General features: G+C 47.4%; 1 long non-coding RNA gene across 1 annotated transcript in view; it reads left to right on the top strand.

The window, feature by feature from the left end:
• LOC121026890 (uncharacterized) overlaps positions 1-12,784 on the top strand; it is an 86,738-nt gene extending 73,954 nt beyond the window's left edge. Inside the window, exon 4 of the long non-coding RNA XR_005788482.1 lies at positions 12,527-12,784. This is a non-coding gene — a long non-coding RNA (uncharacterized LOC121026890). The remainder of the gene's footprint in view (positions 1-12,526) is intronic.
• The last annotated feature ends 8,073 nt before the right edge of the window (positions 12,785-20,857 follow it).

Raw genomic sequence — 20,857 nt, 5'->3', positions numbered from 1 at the left:
TGTAGAGCCCTCCCTCTGTGGGTGGGGAACCTGGGCACACAGTGGAAGGAGTTCACCCAAGGTCAGCAGCAGAGAGCGGACCAGGATCCGGGACTCTGGCCTGAGTGCACCATGCCCTCTGGCCCACTGTGCCGGCCCGTCACTAAGTCACCCAAGTAATGCCTTCCTTGCAAGGAGCCGCATCTGTTCCACCGTAGTGTTTTGGGACGAAAACCTTTCATGCATGGGGTCCAGGATCAGCACTGTTTGGTCAGCACCAGTGTTTGAAGCTGTGGCACGGTGAGGGGAAAAGAAACAAAGATTTTGCGTGTTGGCACCCTTGCCCCACTGCTGCCGGTAAGAATCCTTGGTTACCAGGGTCCCAATGGAAGTGGTGGTGACCTTCCCAGAAAGGCAGTGCCCAGGGGGTAGGAGGGTGTCTGTAGGACATGGTGCAGCGTGAGAGGGACCCTGGAGACATCGGGCCAATTTTGTAGAGACCAGGCAGTCCCCTGGCCCACCAGGACACTTTCCTGTGGTGAAGGCGGCTGGGTTTAAGAGCAAGAGAGGTGTGAACGAATTGCTAGTCCCCCAGTCTCCCCTTTTGCTGTGGGTCCCAGGGCTTGTTGCTTACTCCCTCTGTGCACAGGCCAAAAGGACATGAAGGAAACAAACACCCTGCTTTACAGTTCCTGAAGACCTTTCCGTCTGATCTCTACTTTGAGTCTCTGAACATCCCTGGAAGGTGCCTCCCCTTAAAGCATTCCTCATCAAGGGTCCCTCAGCCAGGAAGAAGCAGATGACACACTCCCGCTGCTGCCAGTGGTGAGGCTGGGACTTGATGCCCAGGTCCGCCTGCACCTCTGTCTTCAGCCCCAGCTCTTGTCTTCCCAGAGATGCCTCTCAACAACCCAGACAGGTGCATCTGGTCTGACAGCTGAGGGCTGTTACCTACCAGGTTTCCTGAAACCTGGTTCTTCCTTATCCCTCTCACTTCAGGCCCCGGGGCGGGTGCACAAAAGGACAGACGATCCAGGACAAAAGGACAGACCATCCAGGATAAAACCTCACCAACACCCTAATCACATGCTCACCAACACCCTAATCACATAGGAGAGAGCTTCCAGAGTTCATTCACATCCATTTTCCTACTTTTTCCCTCTGCTAGCCTCATGAGTGGGCGGGGCAGGGCTTGCAATTCTCCTTTTTACAGATGGAGGAACTCATCATGGGTCCATTAACAAGATGGCAGGGGAACCCAGGGCTCCGGGCTGGGCCAAGCCACCCCAGGAGCCGAACGGGAGGTCACCACTTGCTTGACAGAGCTCCTCTGCTGCTGCCACGTCCAGGAAAATCTGTGTCCCCTGAAGAGCTGTGAGCCCCACTCTTTCCAGAACTGCCCCTTGCCCTGTGCCAGAGGAAAGTGTGGGTTGTAAGAAACATCTTGTAATAGCCGGAGACTCTGCCTGGCCCCCAGGCAGCCCGAATGCGTGCATGTGTGCGGGTAGTGGTGGGCAAGCGAGGACAGGAAGAACCCCGGGGCTCCGGGCCCAATCCCTGAGATTTCCCAGGAGGGACGCCGGCCTTCAGGCAGAAAGCCAGGAGTGTCCCTCATCGCTCCAGAAAATGGGTCCTGGAGGAGCCGTCTGTCCCTCGTCTCCACTGCTGATGGGTAGCGCAGGGGTGACAAGAGAGGGCCGGCCTGTGCCCCCCGAGGGTTGCCACCAAATCCGGGAGGAAGCACGTATTTATCTTATTTCCTGTGCACCATTTTGACTTATTTTCCAGGTCCAAAGAAAGAGCTGCCGCGTAAACTAAGGCTCCGTTCTAGGGGGCCTGTTGGCTCCTCGGAGTCTGTAATGGGGCATTGAAAGGATACAAAAAAAAAAAAAAAAAAAAAAGCCCACAGAGGAGTGAATGATCTTTTATACTTAAAGTTCCCCCCTCTATAAAAGCGACATATTACAAACCTCTTTCTCCTCTCGAACATTTCTTGCTAAGTGCATTCTGATGCCACATTGAAACGCAAAATAGCTGGAATCAAGCAGGCACCGAAGGCTATTTATATGCTAATCTCTATTTCCCAAGCTGAAGCAGGAACCTGGAACTGGGTGCTGCTTCTAATGATGGCTCAGCTTTAACCTCTCTGGAAGAAAGAAAAGTATTTTCCTTAAGAAAACAACTCAGTTTCTTTAAGATGAAATGTAATTATCTATTATCAGATGTCCCTTAAAATGCAAGGCCTATTAAGGCTGCTAAAAATATTGAAGCCCTAATTTCACCATAATAGCATTTTAATTTCAGCAAATCATGGTTCTATTGTTACAGGACATTTTGCTGTAGGAATGTGGTAAGAGGTCCATCTTAGCATTCTTTTTAACATTTTCCTTTCTTTGAGAAGTACAATTAAATCATTGCAATCACCTAACCTTGCTCGACACAAAATTTTACTTATCAAGTGCGAAAACAATGGTCATTAGCATTTAAAAGAATTTGTTTTAAAAGTAGCTAAAGTTTAATTGCTTTAAATATTCTTGTTGGAGCGTGCAGCCGCTGTTGGTTCAACGTTCATATTAAAGAGAGGCGGTGTTTAATTGATCGCGGAATTTCATTGAAAAATATTTACTTTCTTTCCGGTCAAAGTACGAAAGAGACGTTTCGACGGACCCTCGAGGCGGAAGGGTTTGGGGGAAAAGAACGCTGGCAAAGTGGCCAGCCGGGTGCTCACCTGGGCATTGAATCCATTCTCGGGAACTTTTCCTCTGGAAGTTTCTAAAATGAGCCCCCCTCCCCTTTCCCCGTCCAATCTTGTTCTGAATAGACCTCGACAAGAAGCCTCTATGCTCCACGCAAGATCCTTGAACTTGTAGTCTTGTTTTTCAGAGCCCCTGTGGGTAATGGAGACATTAAAGACAGGGGGCTTGATGTCTGAGAACCAACCTGTCCCCTCGGAACCTTTTCAAACTGGGGCGGGGAGGAGGGCTGGGTACAGGGGCCCCATTCTGTGCTGGGTCTTCTGCCCACGGACCTGTTGGTGAAAGCAAACTCTTTGACTAATCCAGATCAATCCACACCTCCCTCCTCTCTTACTTAAGAAATTTTAGGCCGTTTTAGTGGAGCTGTTGCCGCTGAGTCTCACCAATTTTGTGGAATTTCTGAGTTCCTGGGGGAGGCTCTGGCAGGCAGGAAGAACTGTGATGGACGAACAAGGTGGGGCAGGAGGGGAATCAGCTCAATAGGCTACTGACTGAGGTTGGCAAAAAGGGTGTCACTGGGACCCTCAGAATCAGTACTATTTATTGAGCATGTACTGTGTGCCGAGTTCTTTATTTACATCATTACCCTTAATTTTCACAATAACCTTCTGATGGACGTTATTGTCCCCAGTTTCCAAATGTGGCAACTGAGGTTCAGATAAGTTAATTTGTGTAAGCAGCCAATGGGAGTCAGAACCCCAAATCAATCAGGGATCCATCTGGCAACAACTTCCATGCTAAGTAGCCTCCTTCTGTTAGTGTCTATCCTTCGTCATGACCTTAAGTCAGGCCTCTGGCTCAGACCCAGTTCACACTAATGGCAAGTTCCACTGACTCTGTTTTACTTCCTCCCTGCCCCCTTTGCCTTGGGACCCTCTGGGCCCATGTACACATGGGATTTGTAAAGTCTCCATTCTTTTCCCCTCTGGGGCTCTGTTTGCTGCCTGGAAAATGAGGGACTTGGATGACCCAGTCTTCAAGAGCTCGGCTAGGTCCAAGTTTCTGTGGACTCGGTTCTGTTCCACAAAGACACTGAGTGCCTAATCAGGGTCAGGCCCCGGGGTGTGCGGAGAAGGGTATCAGGGCCAGGCCTGGGGTGTGCAGAGAAGGCTAATGTGGGTCCCTGCCTTCTAGATGAATGCTCTCAACAGCAGCTCAGTGCAGCTGACCATCTTCTGGCTCTTGGGGCTGATAGGTGGGCTCATTCAGGGTCTCAGGGTAATCTGAGATTTTGCTTGGTGTTCCCCTTGGTTTGCTGGACCAATTCCTGCCTTTCTTCCAACATCCACCTCAAGAGTTACCTCTTCTGGGGAACTCAGAACCTGGATTCTCATGGCTTTTCTAACTTTTCTGTCGTGTAGCACCTCTTCTTGCAATAGAAGAGGAAGGATGTAGCTCGGGTTAAATTCCTGCTTCCGCTATGTACAAATGGATGCTTTCTTAACATCACTGACCCTGTTCCTTTATCTCCACAGTGGGGTAATAATAGTGTCCACCTCCCCCTCTGGTTGTGTCAGTGAGATTTGTACAAAGCTGCTACAATAGTGTCTGGCACATAGAAGCACTTAATGGGCATTACTTATCATCAGTGTAGTGAAGGTACTTATTTATGGGTGTGTGTTACAGCCAGGCTGTGTGCTCTGCCAGGTTGGGCATCACATGGTTGTCACTTTTGTATCTCTGTGGCTCACACAGAGACTGCTGCCTATGGGAAAGTATCGGAAAGTGGCCAAGGGCAGGTGTTCCAATCCGGGTCATGCCACTTACCAGCTGTGTGACCTGGGGTAAGTTCCATGACTTCTCTGGTCTTCAGTTTCTTCATTTTTAAATGGGGATACTTACCATGCCCTCTTTGTGAGATTATCTGGAGGATTAAATGAGTCCACGCTGGTGAAGTTAAGGCCTCGCTGGGCGCAGTTGTAAGAGCCCAACCCCACAGTACCTATTAGGTTAACAGGTACTCATTAATCACTGACGTCTGTATTCCCCTTTCACGTTCTTATCTCATTTAATGACAATAACAAGGCTTCTGGGAGGGGCCTCTATTATCATCTCTGGTTCATTCAGATCCTACAGCTGGTAAGAGGCAGGTCACCTGACCTCACATCCCCTCATCCCCCATTAGCCACCCCCAATACCCCATATCATGAAGTCAGATAGACAAGGGAACGATTCTCAAACAGGCCAAATAATCTTTCATTAAAGTTAGGTGGGGTTTGAAAAAAAAAAAAAGTTAGATGGGGTTTGGACTCGTTAAGAATTCAGCTAAATTGATTTCATAATGGTGGGTCCTGAAATGACACCTCCAACAAGAAACTGCACTTGGCTTTTCATACTCTTCAGGGGCTGTTATAAATATGATTATATCTGAAATAGCAGATTTCAAGTTGAAGTCCCCTTTGTCCACTCTGGAATTCAGATTTATTTCTAAGAGACCAGTGCAATTTTCTTATCTTTGTTACAAATTACCACGGTCTGGGTTAATCTCATGCAGCAATAAAGCTGTTTGCCTAGGAAGCTGCCTGCGGTGTCAGAGCTGATGAATGGCTCAGTCCAGAACGTTGAAGAAACTTGGGTCTTGTGCAGCAAACTCTGCCGATGCGTTAGGCTGCTCAGCTGTTAGAGGTCAGACCCTCTCTCCTGGGTCAGGGCATCGGACCCTTTGAAGCTATGAGGTCTGTGGCACTCTGTGCCGTCCCCTCTCCTTCACAAAGAAGGCATTCCTGTCCAAAGTTTTCTGAGTGTGGCTGTGGATCCGGTGGCCACAGTGGAAGCCAGAACAGGGAGTGGGTACACACAGGGTGGCCGCAAGAAACAAGGGAGAGAGTGGGCTGGTCTCAGAAGCGGAGAAGAATGGGGTACAAGGGGAAGGAGCAGGGGGCTTGTGTTGTGTTCATTCAGCAATCGCCATGGTTTTTCTTTTCTAAGTTCACTTATTTTGAGACAGAGACAGCACGAATGGGGGAGGGACAGAGAGAGAGGAAGAGAGAGAGAATCCCAAGCAGGCTCGAAGCTGTCAGCGCAGAGCTTGACACGGGACTCTACGTCACAAAATTGTAAGATCAGGACCTGAGCTGGAACCAAGAGTCAGATGTTGAGCTGACTGAGCCACCCAGGCCTCCCAACAATTGCTATAGTTTTTTTTTTTAATGTTTATTTTTGAGAGAGAGACAGAGAGTATGAGTGGGAGAGGGGCAGAGAGGGAGACACAGACTCCGAAGCAGGCTCCAGGCTCTGAGCTGTCGGCACAGAGCCTGATGTGGGGCTTGAACTCACGAACAGTGAGATCACGACCTGAGCCGAAGTTGGACGCTTAACCAAGTGAGCCACCCAGGCACCCCTTAAAACCTAACACACCATTGATTAGAAAATGCACTATAGACTTATAAGAACCCTTTTCGGAGGTATGAGGGAATAAATACAACCACTTTCAATGTACGTTTGGATTTTAAGACCCGGCGTTGAAGGCATTCTAGAAGGATGGATATCTGAAGGATAGTAAGAGATGGTTGCTGTTTGTGTGCATATGTGCACACATGACTGTGTTTATGTGTGTGTGTGTGGGTATTTCTGAGCACTGGGGGACGTTTGGGAGAAAGCATTCAGGAGAGCAGAAGCCCAAAGCCCTGGAGACAAGAGGACTTGCTGAAGAAACTTTCTGGGGGTGCCTGGGTGGTTTAGTCAGTTGAGCACCCAATTTCGGCTCAGGTCATGATCTCGTGGTTTGTGAGTTTGAGCCCCACATCAGGCTCTCTGTTATCAGCTTAGAGGCCACTTCATATCCTCTGTCTGCCTCTCTCTCTGCCTCTCCCCTGCTTGTGCTCTCTATCGATAAATAAATGAATGAGTGAATGAATAAATAAATAAATAAACATTAAAAATAATAATGAAAAGAAACTTTCTGAAAGAAGGTCAATGTGATTTTGGGAGAGGAGATTGTGGGAAGGTGATGCTGGGGATCAGCAGGGGACAACTCATGCATGCAGGTGGGATGAAGGGTTGAGATGTTCTTCTGAGGACAACGGAGAGGCCCTGAAGAGGTTTAAGTGAAGGACTGATATATTCTGTATGTGGGGCACATGGGAGGCAAAGCAACCACAGCTTGGAAGACAGCTGGGTCACGGAGAAGTTGGCACTGGGGAGGGCGCACACACCCAGAGGGTATCTCCACCCAGGACAAGCACTGGCTTAGCGGGCATCCGGAAGTGCCTCAATAAGACCACTTAAAGTACGATTTTAGAATTTAGGAGACAGCACACTTCTCCAATTCTGTAAATCAGAATTAACCTCTTCTGAGTGTCCATCCCTCTAGGCTGGCAAGATCAAGTCTTCATGTGGGTTTCTGTTCCTTTCCTTCCCGCCATGGCTGAGTAGTACAAATGCCCTGGGGGCGGGGGGTTTACCCGATCCACTCTGGTCTTCAGTCCCCTCTGGTCACTGTGGATTAGCTTTCTGTTCAAGCCTGCTCAGTATTTTTTTTTTTTAATTTTTTTTTAACGTTTATTATTTTTGGGACAGAGAGAGACAGAGCATGAACGGGGGAGGGGCAGAGAGAGAGGGAGACACAGAATCGGAAACAGGCTCCAGGCTCTGAGCCATCAGCCCAGAGCCCGACGCGGGGCTCGAACTCACGGAGCGCGAGATCGTGACCTGGCTGAAGTCGGACGCTTAACCGACTTCGCCACCCAGGTGCCCGAAGCCTGCTCAGTATTTAAAAGGTGGGGTGCTCCTCAGCCCTTATGCTACACATGGTCACAGGGATCTTCTCAGGTGGGTCCAAAGGCCACAGATCTTAGTATTCACCCCTCCCCCTCCATCACACCTTCTCATCGCAGCACCTTCCTGTCATGGGTGCCCTGTACCCATTGGTCTGTGTCCCACTTGGAAACTTCTGAGAAACCTATCCTTTCTCTTCTTCCTTCCCCTAATGGCCTAGCCACTTTGGTCCCTTATATTCTAAGCATTCTCCCACTCTCCCAATCTGAGATGATCCAGTGGATAAACTCAGGGGTAGGTTGTCTTTTCCTACCTAGGAGTTTCAGCTTTTGTTGCTTTAATACCAAAGCCCTGAAGGTAAGGGTAAGAGGACACGCTCCCCCTGACCCTTTCTTTCAAACTTAAGATATTGTCAGAGTCCTAGTTTAGCTGATAGAGTCTTTTCCTGTAGAATGGGCTGAGCAGGGAAGAGATGGCCTTGTCAAATTTCCACACATCTACACACCCATCCGTCCATCCGTCTGCTGCTTTTGAGCAGGAATAAACATTTTTTTTTAATGTTTATTTTTGAAAGAGAGAGCACAAGTGGGGGAGGTGCGGGGATGGGGGTGGGCAGAGGATCCAAAGTGGGCTCAGATGCTGACAGCAATGAGCCCGATGCAGGGCTTGAACCCATGAATCACTAGATCATGACCTGAGCTGAAGTCGGATGCTCCACCTACTAAGCCATCCAGGTGTCCCAGGAGTAAAAAGTCTTCAAGGATGCCATCCAATTCTTTGATGACTGCCCACTTCTGAGGATAGGTGCCTTGTCTCTCCACTAGGCACTGTCCATCGTCCGTGATGTCCCAGACCAATACAGTATAATGTTAAAGCCCTCGGCTCTGGAGTCAGAGTCCGTGGGTTCATGTCCTGGCTCCATCACTTGCCAGTTATGTGAATTCAGTCATGCAAACCAGATTTTTGTTATGGAACTTACCTCATCTGTAGAATGAGGCTAACAGTAGCACCTACTTCAAAGGCTTGGTATAAGGATTAAACGAGTCAATATGTGTAAGCCTTTGGAGCAGTACCTGGTATTCAAGAAGTACTCCATAAAAATTAGATATCATGAGTGCTCTTGGATCAGGGATGAGCATCTGACACCAGCTGGGCCAGTCTGATTCTCTCTCTTCTCTTCGAAGTTTGGAATCAAGACTGGAGTGAGTCTGGGTCATACAAAGCTGCTGGCTTGAACTGAGATGTTGTAGTAAGGCTGCCCTGGACTTTGAGCCGGGGGAAGCTGGTCTATAGGGAAGAAAATAGGAATTGAATGGAGAGGAGACAAGAGGCCTGGTGGATCTGAAGAAGGGAGAGAGAGGAGGAGAGAAAACGAGAGGGAGGAAGGCAGATGAGGAGGAGGAAGGAGAGGAGGAAGGGAAGGAGGAGGGAAGAGGAGACAGGTTTAAAGATGCTTAAGTGCTTGGGATCCCAGTCCCAGACTTGCTCCTGATGGTCAGTGTTCACCCTGTGTCCAGGTCAATCCCCATTTGCCTGATTGTTTTTTGATTCAGTTTTACTTTGGATTGGGTGTCTGAATGGGAATGAAAGAAACAAAGGCAAAGACAAGCAGATCACAGCCCTGCCTTTGAGGAGTTTGCCATTGTTGTAGCCTGAGTGTCCCCTACGTTCCTATGTTGAAACCTAATCCCCAGTATGATGGTGTTAGGAGGTGGGGTCTTTGGGAGGGGATTCGATCATGATGTGGAGCCCTCATGAATGAGATTAGCCCCTATGAAAGAGGCCCCAGAGAACTTTCTGTCCCTTCCTCCAGGCCTCCATGTGAGGACGCAGCCAGAAGATGGTCATCTAACTAGGAAGCAAGCCCTCACCAGACGAGGAATGTGCTGGCACCTTGATCTTGGATGTCCCAGTCTTTAGAACTGTGAGAAAGTTTGTTGCCTAATCCATCCAGCCTATGTTATTTTTGTCATAGCAGACTGAATGGGCGAAGACAACCATGTAGCTGGTGAGGACAGGAGATACGATGTGGGTATAGCGAATGGGAGAACAAGGATGGATGGGTCTGTAAGAGAGGATGAAGAAGGGATATGCTAACGCTGAGGAGAAAGTCAGGGGGATGGCAGAGGGCTTGATGGGGGAGGTCACAATGGCATTAGGTCTTGGGGAATAGATTTTCCCTAAACTTCCTTTGCAGAGCTGAGCTACGTCCACTGCCTTTGGCCATAATGGCCCACTGGGGCTATGGACAGAAGAAGCAGGTAGACCATGAGAAAAAGACTCTCATAGTAAGGTTCCCTGGAAGATAGAGTGTGTGTTTTCCCTCCCCAGTGTGTCAGGGCTTTCCAGTCTGACAAGGTACCGCTCAGTCCTCTGGGGTTTTGCACAGGGTGGCCTTATTTATCAGCATCCTTCGATCTCAAGGAGTGTCAGAAGGCAGCTCTAAGAGGGATTTATAATTTAAGCTTCCCCTTTCCCCACACCAGTCATCTTGAGTATTAACCTCACTGAAAAGGCTGAGGGAGCCAGCAAGGAGTTCCATGAGGTAGGCTCCTCCTGGAATCAGATCAGCTGCCCCGTGGGGTCAGATCTACGGCCCATGAACCCAGTGGGACTAGTTGCTATTCCCCACATCCGCTCTGGGTAAAACTCCTCACTTCCAGGCCTTTTTTTTGTGCCCCCTCCCTGGGCCCCCCCCATGTCCACCCATGGGAATACCACCCATTCTTCAATGCCCATCTCCCTTTGTGCCTTTTCCGTAATGTTCTCTTCGCCCCCCGCCCTCCCAGATGAGGTATGGCTCTGCCCCCGTGCCCCCTCAGTTTGTACCTCTGATGCAGCATCATCAGAGCATATTCTGAGCTTAACTGTAACACTACGCTCTTGTTTTATTCTCCTTTGTTCAACCCCCACCAGACTGGGACCTCTTCAAGGACAAGACCTATGGTTTATTCATTCTTGCATCTCCAGAACCTCCATAAATGTTTATTGACTGCATAATCAGACTTTGTAGTGCTTTAAAGTTATTGATAAACTACAACCAGAAACATGTGGTGCTAATCATATGCCAGGAAGAGGACTAAGATCAATCATTTTGTGTCATCCTGATGCCAGCCCTGTAGGTAGGTGGCACCATCATCACCATTTTGCAGATGAGAAGAACAGATGGGGCTCTGAAGAATTAAGTAAGGCAGGGCATGCAGCTGGTGAAATGGCAGAATTATATTTTCAGCCCCAGACTATTTGAGGCCAAAGCTCTCAACGCTTGAAAATGACAAGATGCCGTGACCCTTTTCGAGGACACCCCCTTCCCCAAAGCTAATTAAGACAACGAAGAGGTATCATTTCGATTAACCTATTAAGTGAGTTAAAAAGGTAACATCGGCGTGGACAATGTTGCAGTGGATGCGATAGTCTCCTGTACTTGTGGTGATTATTAATGCCGGGTCCAAACGTGGGTCATTCCCTTGCACCCAGATATTGCATTTATGTGGAAAAGTCATCTTAAGGAAATAATCCCAAAGACTGGGGAAGGACACAAAAAACACAAAGATGTTCATGGCAGCATTGCTTAGGTTAGTGACGTGCTCACCAAAGGAATAGCCGAGTGAGGGATAGCACCACTCCATGGAGTACGAGGCGGTCATTCAAATGACAGTCATGAAGATTGCATATGGTGCCGAAAACGTTTAGGATGTCGTATGGGGCCATGAAACACTGGGGACACCGTTGCAAGAGCACCACAGTTACCAGGAGGTAAGATCTAGAGCTGGGGAGAGAGGAAACCTACGGAGAATGCTAATAGGACTCATGTCAGGGTGAATGAGTTATGGCTTATTTTTGTTTCTTTTGTTTCTTCTATTTTTCACTTCTTCTGTAACATAGTTATATTATTTTTTATTATGAAAATGATGTGTTTTTTTTAAACCTGATGAATAATTCCGTAGCTGAGTTTTATTAGCAGCCCCAAAGTGACCTTGTCTAAAGAAGATGTTCTTGGCTTTGGACCGGACAGCATGTGGTATGTGCCCGGGGGGTGGGAGTGGGCACAGGTGGACACCTGTGTGTGTATGTGTGTGTGAGTGTGTGTGTGTGTGTCCCCTTATACGGAACACTACCAACACTGACCCCGGGGCCCCGGAAGGGCTGCACACTGGGAAGGTTGCCTAGCTTTTCGGGTAACACAAGCATCCCAAACCTCCCTTTTCTCTCTGAGACGTACCAGCTTGTACACACCACCGTGCCTCCCTGTCGGCTCTAGCCTGTGAGTAGCAAGTTCGGAAGCTCGGGGAGGAAGAAGCTGGATACAGCACCTGTATTTTTAAGTAAAAGGAGACACCAACAACAGAAATGAAAGCTGAGGGACTAAAGATGTGATTGACGGTTTGCAACATTTTTATTATCTGCCCAGTTCGTTGAAGAGCGCTCTGTGGTCTCTGACCACTTACAAGGCAGTTGGCCCGTGTTGTTTCTGACTTTCGGCCACTCTCAGTTTTTCCTCAGCTTGTAGGGCTCTTTGGCACGTTAAGAACAAGGTGAAGGAAATGGGTGTATAGAAACTGCCTCAGATTCCCATCTGGTTTATGCTGTCAAAGGCCTCCTCGGGGATGCTGTGCTCCCCTCTGAGGGAAGGTGACACTGTATGTAAGAAGGTAAAGCCAGATGTGAGCTGTGTTTTAGCTGTTTCCTAATTGTGGTTAAATTATTTGGGCAAATTCCTTCATCTCTCTGAGCCTCATTTTCCTTATCTGTGAAATGGATGTTAAGGATGGCACCTGCTTCAGAGGGTTGTGATGAGGTAAAGTGAGTTGAGGGTATTGAGCAGTGCGGATCTGGGCCATTCTTTGTGCTTGAGAAGTGCCAGTCCTTATTATACTATTATGCAATGACCACCCCCTCCTCCGTTCCCATACTGAGATTCATGGGCTTTTTCAAACAGAACTTTGCTATGGCAGAAAGAAAAGGTGATGGTAGCAGGAGATACGGGAGATAACCCACAGACTTCCTATGGTCTTTAACATTTTTGAGCCTCAGACTCTGCCCCTGCAGGAATTCTCTTTCCCAAATATCACCAGGTCTTTGGGACTTTGGTCTGGCTGACACCCTCCTGACCTGTCTCTGTTGAAGACGACTTCTTATTTCCCACCAAGAACAGTTGATCTCCTGAGCATTTCTTCATTCCTGCCAAGGACTCAAGACCACGGTGTATCATACACAAGGTACTGTGCTAAGGGCTATACATGCAACTTCCAATTTAATTCTCACAACCTTTGAGGTAATACTTTTTTTTTTTTAATGTTTATTTGTTTATTTTTGAGAGAGAGAGAGAGACAGAGACAGACAGAGAGAGAAGGAGAGAGAATCCCAAGCAGGCCCCATGCTGTCAGCACAGAGCCCGACTTGGGGCTCAAACTCACAAACTGTGAGATCATGACCTGAGCCAAGATCAAGAGTCAGGTGCTTAAGTGACTGAGCCACCCAGGTGCTCCAAGGTAGCATTATTATTATCACCCATTTTAGAGCCAAGGAAATGGAAGCTCAGAAAGGACGAATAACTTGTCCAAGCTCACACTTTTTTGAGTAAAAGGCGGAGCAAGGATTCTAAATGAGGCCAATCTGATCATGAGCTCTTAACAACTGCAGCTATAGACGATGACACTAGTAGCTGCTGTTCAGGAGGCTGTGCTGGGATTATTAGTGAAGGTGAAAAGTACACCATAACCTCTAATGTGCTAGGCAAATAAAAGGGCATAATAATGTATAACAACATAGACAGGAGGAACTACGGGAGGAAGTAGGCTTGTGTTCAAATTCTAGGCCATCCCTTATTGACCCCGTTTTTTTTAATGTTTAAGCCTTCTCTGAAAAATATTGACATAAAGGTAGTGTATGTCAATTGCGTTTTTTTTAATGTTTATTCATTTATTTTGAGAGAGAGAGAGAGAGAGAAGGAACAAAAACCAGGGAGGGGCAGAGAGAGACAGACAGACAGACAGAGAAAGAGACAGAGAGAGACAGAGAGAATCCCAAGCAAATTCAGCACTGTCAGCACAGAGCCCAAGGCAGGGCTCAATCCCACAAACCGTGAGATCATGACCTGAGCCAAAATCAACAGTCGGACCGACTCAACTGACTGAGCCATCCAGGTGCCCCCTGCTTATTGACCTTCTCTCACTTAAGCAATGTTGGGCATATCGTTGAATGTTTCCAAGCCTCCATTTCTTTCTCTGTAAAACAGGGAAATCTGATGGGGTTATGGTGACAAATGTGGTAGCTTGGGGGAAGCCCTTCAAACAATGTCCAGCACATAATTGACAATAAATAAATAAAACTCTATAATGTGAACTCATTGATGGGAGAGGGTACTGTTTGTCCATTCATTCTTGCATACCCAGCACCAAGAGCACCTGTGCATCTCTGCATAAATGAATGATGGTGGTCCTAGTTGTAGCCACAATGTCTCTGGTGTGGCCACTTTTCTTCCAGGGATGCTCAGCTGGGTTGGATCTGTATGAAGGGCCGGGGCTGGCTCTGTTACTTTAACAAACAATTTGATGGATGGACCAGGGCAGCCCGTAGACACGATGGCCTGAATGGCCTGATCCAAGGGCAGTACTCAGGGACAGTCACACTGACACTCCAAGGGCTGCTTCTACCTGAGATTTCATCATTTCGCTGTGAGCTAAGTCCATCTAGGCAGCTCTTTCTGGCCTAATTGGAGTTGCTTGTCCAAATTTATTGTCTAGAGTCAAAGGGAAGACCCTTATCAAATTAGGATTACATAGGGCTAGAGAGACCACCAGGGCTTGGGCCTCCTACCCCATTCTTCCCTAATAGGAGGCCACGAGTAGTTAGAATTCAATTAAACCTTGGTGAAGGGAGTCTTCGAGGCAAAGCTGGGGCAGGCCCATGTCTGGGCTGAACAGAACAACCGATTTAAGCTAAATCAACGCCTACTTAAGTGAGCCGTAATAAGCATTCTGGGGGCAACGCCAGCCTGGGGGCGTCATTTATCACCGGGTAATAGAAAACCGTAATGAATAATAACTTGGGCCCAGCAGCCGGAGCACGCATACATTACGGGTTCGAGCTGCTGCTGTCCACTGAGCCAGGAGGGTGGGGTCCGAGGCCTGGGTGGTGGGGCTTGCATATTGAATTCTGCCTCTTTGCAGGAAGGCCTTTGTTATACATGAAAGCCATTAATCTCACGCCCGCTTTGCCAGTCTTGCAGTTGGCGTGGGGGAACACACGGGCTATTTGCTTGTGTTGTACCAAAAGGGACCAAGATGCCCCTGAGGAGAATACGTGTTCTTGAGAGATGCTAGTTTTGGCTTCTGCCTTGGCCAGTGTGTGAGAACAGAGACCTCAAATCAGCTCCCTCTGAGGCCTGATCCTACAGTCCCGTTAACTTACAGTGTGAGCACCAGCATTGCACACAATTCTGCGTGAGCAGTGGTGGGGTGTGGGGGTAGCACGGAGATGGGGACATAAAGTTCTGCATCAGCAGTATCTCATTTGCTGTCAACTAACTGCTTTTGAGATAGATGTTATATATGTGCCCCATTTTACAGACAAGGAAACTGAGAACCAGATGGGTTAAATGGTTTGCACACACAGCTAGGAAGTGGGAGTCCTGGAATTTGGATCCGGGCCTTCTGATGAAAGTTCTGAATCCTTCACCTTTTAGCAATTCCCCTCCAGGAAGTGTATTTGGTATCAGGTATCCAGGTATCTGATACCATTCCCTTGGGCTCTGGATCCACAGGAATTAGTTATTGCCCTCCCTGTCATGTCCTGGCAGACCTCTCCTCTCCTTTTGAAAGTTCTTCTAGTGTCTTCCATAATACACCTCTGCCAGTTCACCTCAGCCTCCACAGCAGGGTAATTACTATGTCTCACTGCTGTTGTGATGATAATGCAGCAATCTGTACTAAGTCAAGATTCTTCTGGTCCCACGGGTCTGGGTGTCAGAGAAGGCCACGAATAATAACCAAACAATGTCTTCCTGACTCAGACCGCACCACAGGCTCATTTCTAATCCATCCCCTCACATTCTTTGAGGAGTGCTGGGGTACCTCATGTTGCTGGCAGCTTCTGTTGTTTCCAGGGCACCACCGTGATTTCCTCCTGTCCTCTCTGTAAGTCCATCGAGTGGCTTCCAGTTCAGTGTTGGCCTCTTCTCCTGCCTCCAACACTAGTTTCTTAGTTCTGGGCCTTTGGAGTTGTCCTTGGTTCCTCCTGACTGGGGTTGACTTCTCTTTTGCTCTTTCCAAGTACCCACTTCAGATGATGGGGAGGTTGCCTTCCTGCTCATTCACTAGTTCGTTCCACAAATATTTATTCATCTTCTGGTGGATGGAAATTCAAAGAGGGTTTAGACTGTGTCCTCCTACACCAGACAGATGCCTTCCTCAGGGGCTGCCCCTCCTTGCTCACCTTCATATTTCTTATGGATTCCATAGTTCAACTACAGAGCTGCAGAGTCTTGTGTTTTTTATTTCCTGAAGAATCTGCTACTCCTGCTTTTGTTGTTGACTGGCTCTTGACCATACACTCAGCTTTTCAGTACTGATGATGAGTTCATGGGAGCCTGGAGCAGAGTCAGTGCCATGAGCTATGCTGGGCTCAGATGTCCTTCCCTTCTGACCTCAGCCAATGTCCTCGGACCAAGATGGGACCTGGGCCTGAACTTTCATTGACACCTTACACTGAATAATCAACTGCAAGAGATTCATAAGCCATTGTAAGTAAATGGGAAAAAGTCACCTTGCTTTATTTTTAAGAAAAATTTAAAATTTTTAATTGAAGTAGAGTTGACATATAATGTTATTTTAGTTTCAGACATACAACATAGTGATTTGACAAGTTGATACATCACGAAATGCTCACAGTGATAAGGGTAGTTACCATCTGTCACCATACGAAGTTATTATGATGTGATTGACTATAATCCCTATGCTATCCTTTTTATCCAACCTCATTCTAATCAACCATAAATTGATAAAACCCAGTGGGGCCAGAAGAAAACGAGAAGTGTTCTAACACTCATGTGAGTTGTAATAGCTTTGCTTTGACCTATTTTCTTCTGGTTTGCTCTCTGGTATTTGAGACTCATCATCCCTTTGACTCTTTCTTCCTTTGGCCACCTGTGTAACAAAGCCTCTGAGAACAAAGCATCTTTATGATGACGTCAGCCATGTGAAGGTGGCCATTGGAGGTGGGCCACTTAGCTTTCCCTTCAAAAGAGCCATGTGACTAGAGTTGGCTGATGGGCTCCAGGCGCTGCTCCTTTGGACTTGCTGTGATGTTCAGCTGAGGATACATCGTCCCAGGGCTGCTCCTGGCCAATGACTGAGCACTGTGGGGTCACAGAGCTGGGCCATTTCTGCCTGGAAATGCAGGAGCCCTCTCTTGGGCCATCTTTGCCCCAAGCTTCCTATTGGCCTGGCCATGACATTCTCAGAGCTGAACTTCACTTTGCGGCTCTTTCTGCCCAATCCTCCTTTTGTCCCCCTCTCCTGTCAGAGGTGTCAGATCAGTATATGAAAGGCTTTCCTTGATCACTCCTGCTTCGGGTCCCCTTTATCCTTCACAGGCATTTTCCCACTATAAATACCTGGCACTTCTAATTCTGTCCTAGCACCTGCTTCCTGGAGACCTGGGCTGACATGCATACCAAGAGAGAAGCAAATAAAAATGTATTTATGAATCATACCAACACTTCAGGTGGCTTCAAGGGACCAGAATAGAGCCTCTAGGGAGGATGGTGCTCTCAGCATCACCAGGGTATCCCCTGAGGTTTCTAGCATGGACCCAGCTTTTGACTGGGACTCAGTGAGTGAGGATCACTGGGACTCTTCCAGCCAGACCACACTTAGGGTAAGCCTGTTGTGCCCAGAGGTAGAACTGGGAAGCCAAAAGGTCTTGCTTTGACCTACCTTGTTTAGCTTCCCTTCCTATGCTATTATCACCAAGAACTGTGTCAGTCATTGATATTAAAGTGGTTGCCTGCATTCTGTATTCCAAGGGACCATGGGACCTCAGGAAGGATTCTCAAGAACCATCTGCCAGTTCTAGCTTCCAGAAGGCCTTGACCTCTGTGGGCTGAGGCACCTGTTGGTCCTCATACCCTGAGAATATGCCACCTCATTCTCCACACCACCATCCCCAATCTTCAGGAAAGTCTGCAGTTCCTTTTGGAGGGAGGCACTGTTCAAAGTCTGTTCCAACCTTGGGGACAGACTGACAGTGATCTGAATGACAGTTGTAGTGGGTGGTAGTTGGCTGGGGTGGCCAACTGGCTAAAATTGGTAAGCAGGGCATGTGGCCTGAGAAGTTGTTAAGGGGCTGCAGGAATGTCCAGGGGGCAGAGAGATACTGCTTCTGGAAGGTAGGAATAGTGGTACTCCATGTTGCTAACCCCCAGGGTAACATCTCTATCTGTATTTCCCGCCATTGCAGCAGAATTCCCCACAGTTGGCACCCCTCCTGTTTGTTAAAGACAAGCTTGTGTTTGTGTTCGTGAGGGATCTTTGTCTGCACTTAATGTGCCCTCAGTAAAACAACAACAACAACAACAACAACAACAACAACAACTCCTGATTTACTCCTCTCTTCCCAACTTGTTCATCTCACCATCTTTTTATCTTAGTGATGGGGCTCATTCAGTAACTCATCATTCCTGCGGAGGTTCAAGGCAAGAACTTTGGAGTCCTCTTCTTTTTTAAGAAAAAAAACTAACACCACTAACAGCTAATCCATTAGTAAGTCCTGCAGACTCTTCAAAAATCTATTGCAGAGAGCATCCACCTCGTAACCACCAGCCCTGCTACCATTTCAGTCTGCGTCATGGCATCTCTTGCCTGGACTGTTACAACGATCTCCTGTACGATGTCCTTGCTCCGCTCCTGCAGCCCAAGTGGCCTCTTTAGAACTTTGATCAGATCATTCACTTCCCTGTTTGAAACCCTCTTATCATATTGAAAATGAAACCCATCATGAGGATGAAAGGTAGAGCATAGAGAATATAGTCAATTGTATTGTAAGGCAAAAATAAAATAAGGTCCAAATATCTTACCATAACCTATAAGGCCAAACATGAGGGCCTCCTGCCTATTTGTCTCAATCTCCTAGCATGTCCTTCTACCTACTCCACTCAGGCCCAACTCCTTTCTGAATCCTGAACACAATTAAGATTCTAAGATTTTTTTCCTGTTCATGGCCTTTGCACATGCTGCTCTCACTGCTTATTGTGCTCATCTACCTAATCTTTGATGCATAGTTGCTCTTTCTTATCACTGTGGTCTCACTTAACATATTATCCCTTCAGAAAGGTCTTTTCTGATCTAATATAAAGAAGCTTCTCATTCCTGTTGCTTTCTTATTCCATTATCCCCTTTTATTTTCTTTAAAACCCATGTTGTTAATTGCAAAATGGCCACAATTTTCAATCCCTCTGTCTACTGATGCTGCTTTGCAATGTGACTTTGCAACACTTTCCGCTGACAGGTAGAATCAATTTCCCCATCCTTTGAACCTGGGCTGGAGTTATGACTTTGACTAATAGAATGTTTTAGGGGCACCTGGGTGGCTCAGTCGGTTAAGCATCTGCCTCTTGATTTCAGCTCAAGTCAAGGTCTCGTAGCTCATGAATTCAGGCCCGACATCGGGCTCTGTGCTACCAGCTTGGGATTCTCTCTGTCTCTCTCTCTCTCTCTCTGCCTCTCCCCTACCCCGCCAAGTAAATAAACTTCAAAAAAAGAGAATGTTTTAGAAATAAAAGTGTGCCAGCTCTAAGCCTTGCCGCCCTCCACTGTTCCTTTTGGACCCCAACAACTGATATGTGAAGAAACCTGAGCCAGGCTGGGGGAGGATAAGAGAACACATGGAGGGAAACTGAGGTATCATTGGCCTTCCCTAGAAACAGAGCCACTTGGCTGATGTGAGCCAATTGTAAGTGCATAAAGGAGCCCAGACGAGACCAGTAGGACTGCCGAGCTGACCTGTAGTCTCATGAGCAAGAATAAATGGTCATTTAAAAAATCACGGAATACGGGGCGCCTGGGTGGCGCAGTCGGTTAAGCGTCCGACTTCAGCCAGGTCACGATCTCGCGGTCCGTGAGTTCGAGCCCCGCGTCGGGCTCTGGGCTGATGGCTCAGAGCCTGGAGCCTGTTTCCGGTTCTGTGTCTCCCTCTCTCTCTGCCCCTCCTCCGTTCATGCTCTGTTTCTCTCTGTCCCCCAAAAATAAATAAACGTTGAAAAAAAAAATTAAAAAAAATCACGGAATATACTATGGTTGGTTATGCAGCAAAAATGACTGATATAACTTATGCCATTATTTGAAGCTCTCTTATATGTATGCTCATTTCTATATTGTGTCCCCTCCACTAAAATATAAATTCCTTGAGGGTAGGGGGGTTTGCTTTTCATTGCATTGTAGTGGTTATACCTATAGCATGGGTCAAAATGACAATATGACAATATGGTATTTTGAGAAAGACCAAAATGTTGGCATTTCATTAAAAAAGGTGAGATGTGGCCACCAAAATCTTCTATGCTTTATTCAAAGTTCTTCCTGAGGGAAAGCCAGGGTAGGACCGAGGCAATTTTGTTCTTCCAGGAGAATGATGGTAAAAGTAAAGTACCCAGGGGAAGAGGAATTGGGCACCAGTAGGGGATCCAGCCCTTTCCTGGGAGGGGAGCAGAGCAAATTTAGCCCCGGGGAAAGGAAGCTTGGAGGATCTGAGGACCTCATTCTTCACTTGTCCCTTCCCTACCCCCCAATCCTGCTGCCATATTCTCCTTTTGTTTGACTTAATGGGTTCCCTCATCTCCTATTCTAAGGAGACTCCACTGGGCCCTCAGAAAAACAGCAGAACCCAGACTGGCTTTGGGAACAGTATGACTTACTAATGGCACTCAGCCCAACCAACTGAAGGGAAAAGCAAACAATGACCAAAGACCCAGTGATCCAGGCCATGGGATTTTAACAATACCAGGGGAGAAATACAGACAGAGGGATTTCTAAGTGAGCGCTTCTTGGGCCAGTTAGAAATTTTGATGTAGCATAAAAATTTCTGGGTATCTGTCCAGATGTAAGTAATTCAGATTTCAAATTTTAAAAGATACTGAAATAATGGTACTGTGCCAATAAAAATATTAATATTTTGATTCTTAAAGCTAGTATGTGATACTGAAATGTCTGAACACCTACAGCCTGACTGCAATAGCCATCACGTCCCCAGCACTTAGGACAGCACCTGGCAGGTGCTCAGTCTGTGTCTGAGTAGGTGAATGAAGAAATGCTCACCAGGATCCGGCTGTGGGAAGGGGCTGGGTGGACGTCTGCACACACACTTACACACCCCTCGAATATACACGCACACCACCTCCCCAAACCATAGTG

This window comes from Herpailurus yagouaroundi, unplaced genomic scaffold, assembly GCF_014898765.1.
Source record: "Herpailurus yagouaroundi ecotype Mexico unplaced genomic scaffold, PumYag 77, whole genome shotgun sequence".
Classification (NCBI taxonomy): Eukaryota; Metazoa; Chordata; class Mammalia; order Carnivora; family Felidae; genus Herpailurus; species Herpailurus yagouaroundi.
The sequence above is the reverse complement of the archived record's forward strand: the minus strand, read 5'-3'. Positions and strand labels throughout refer to the sequence as shown.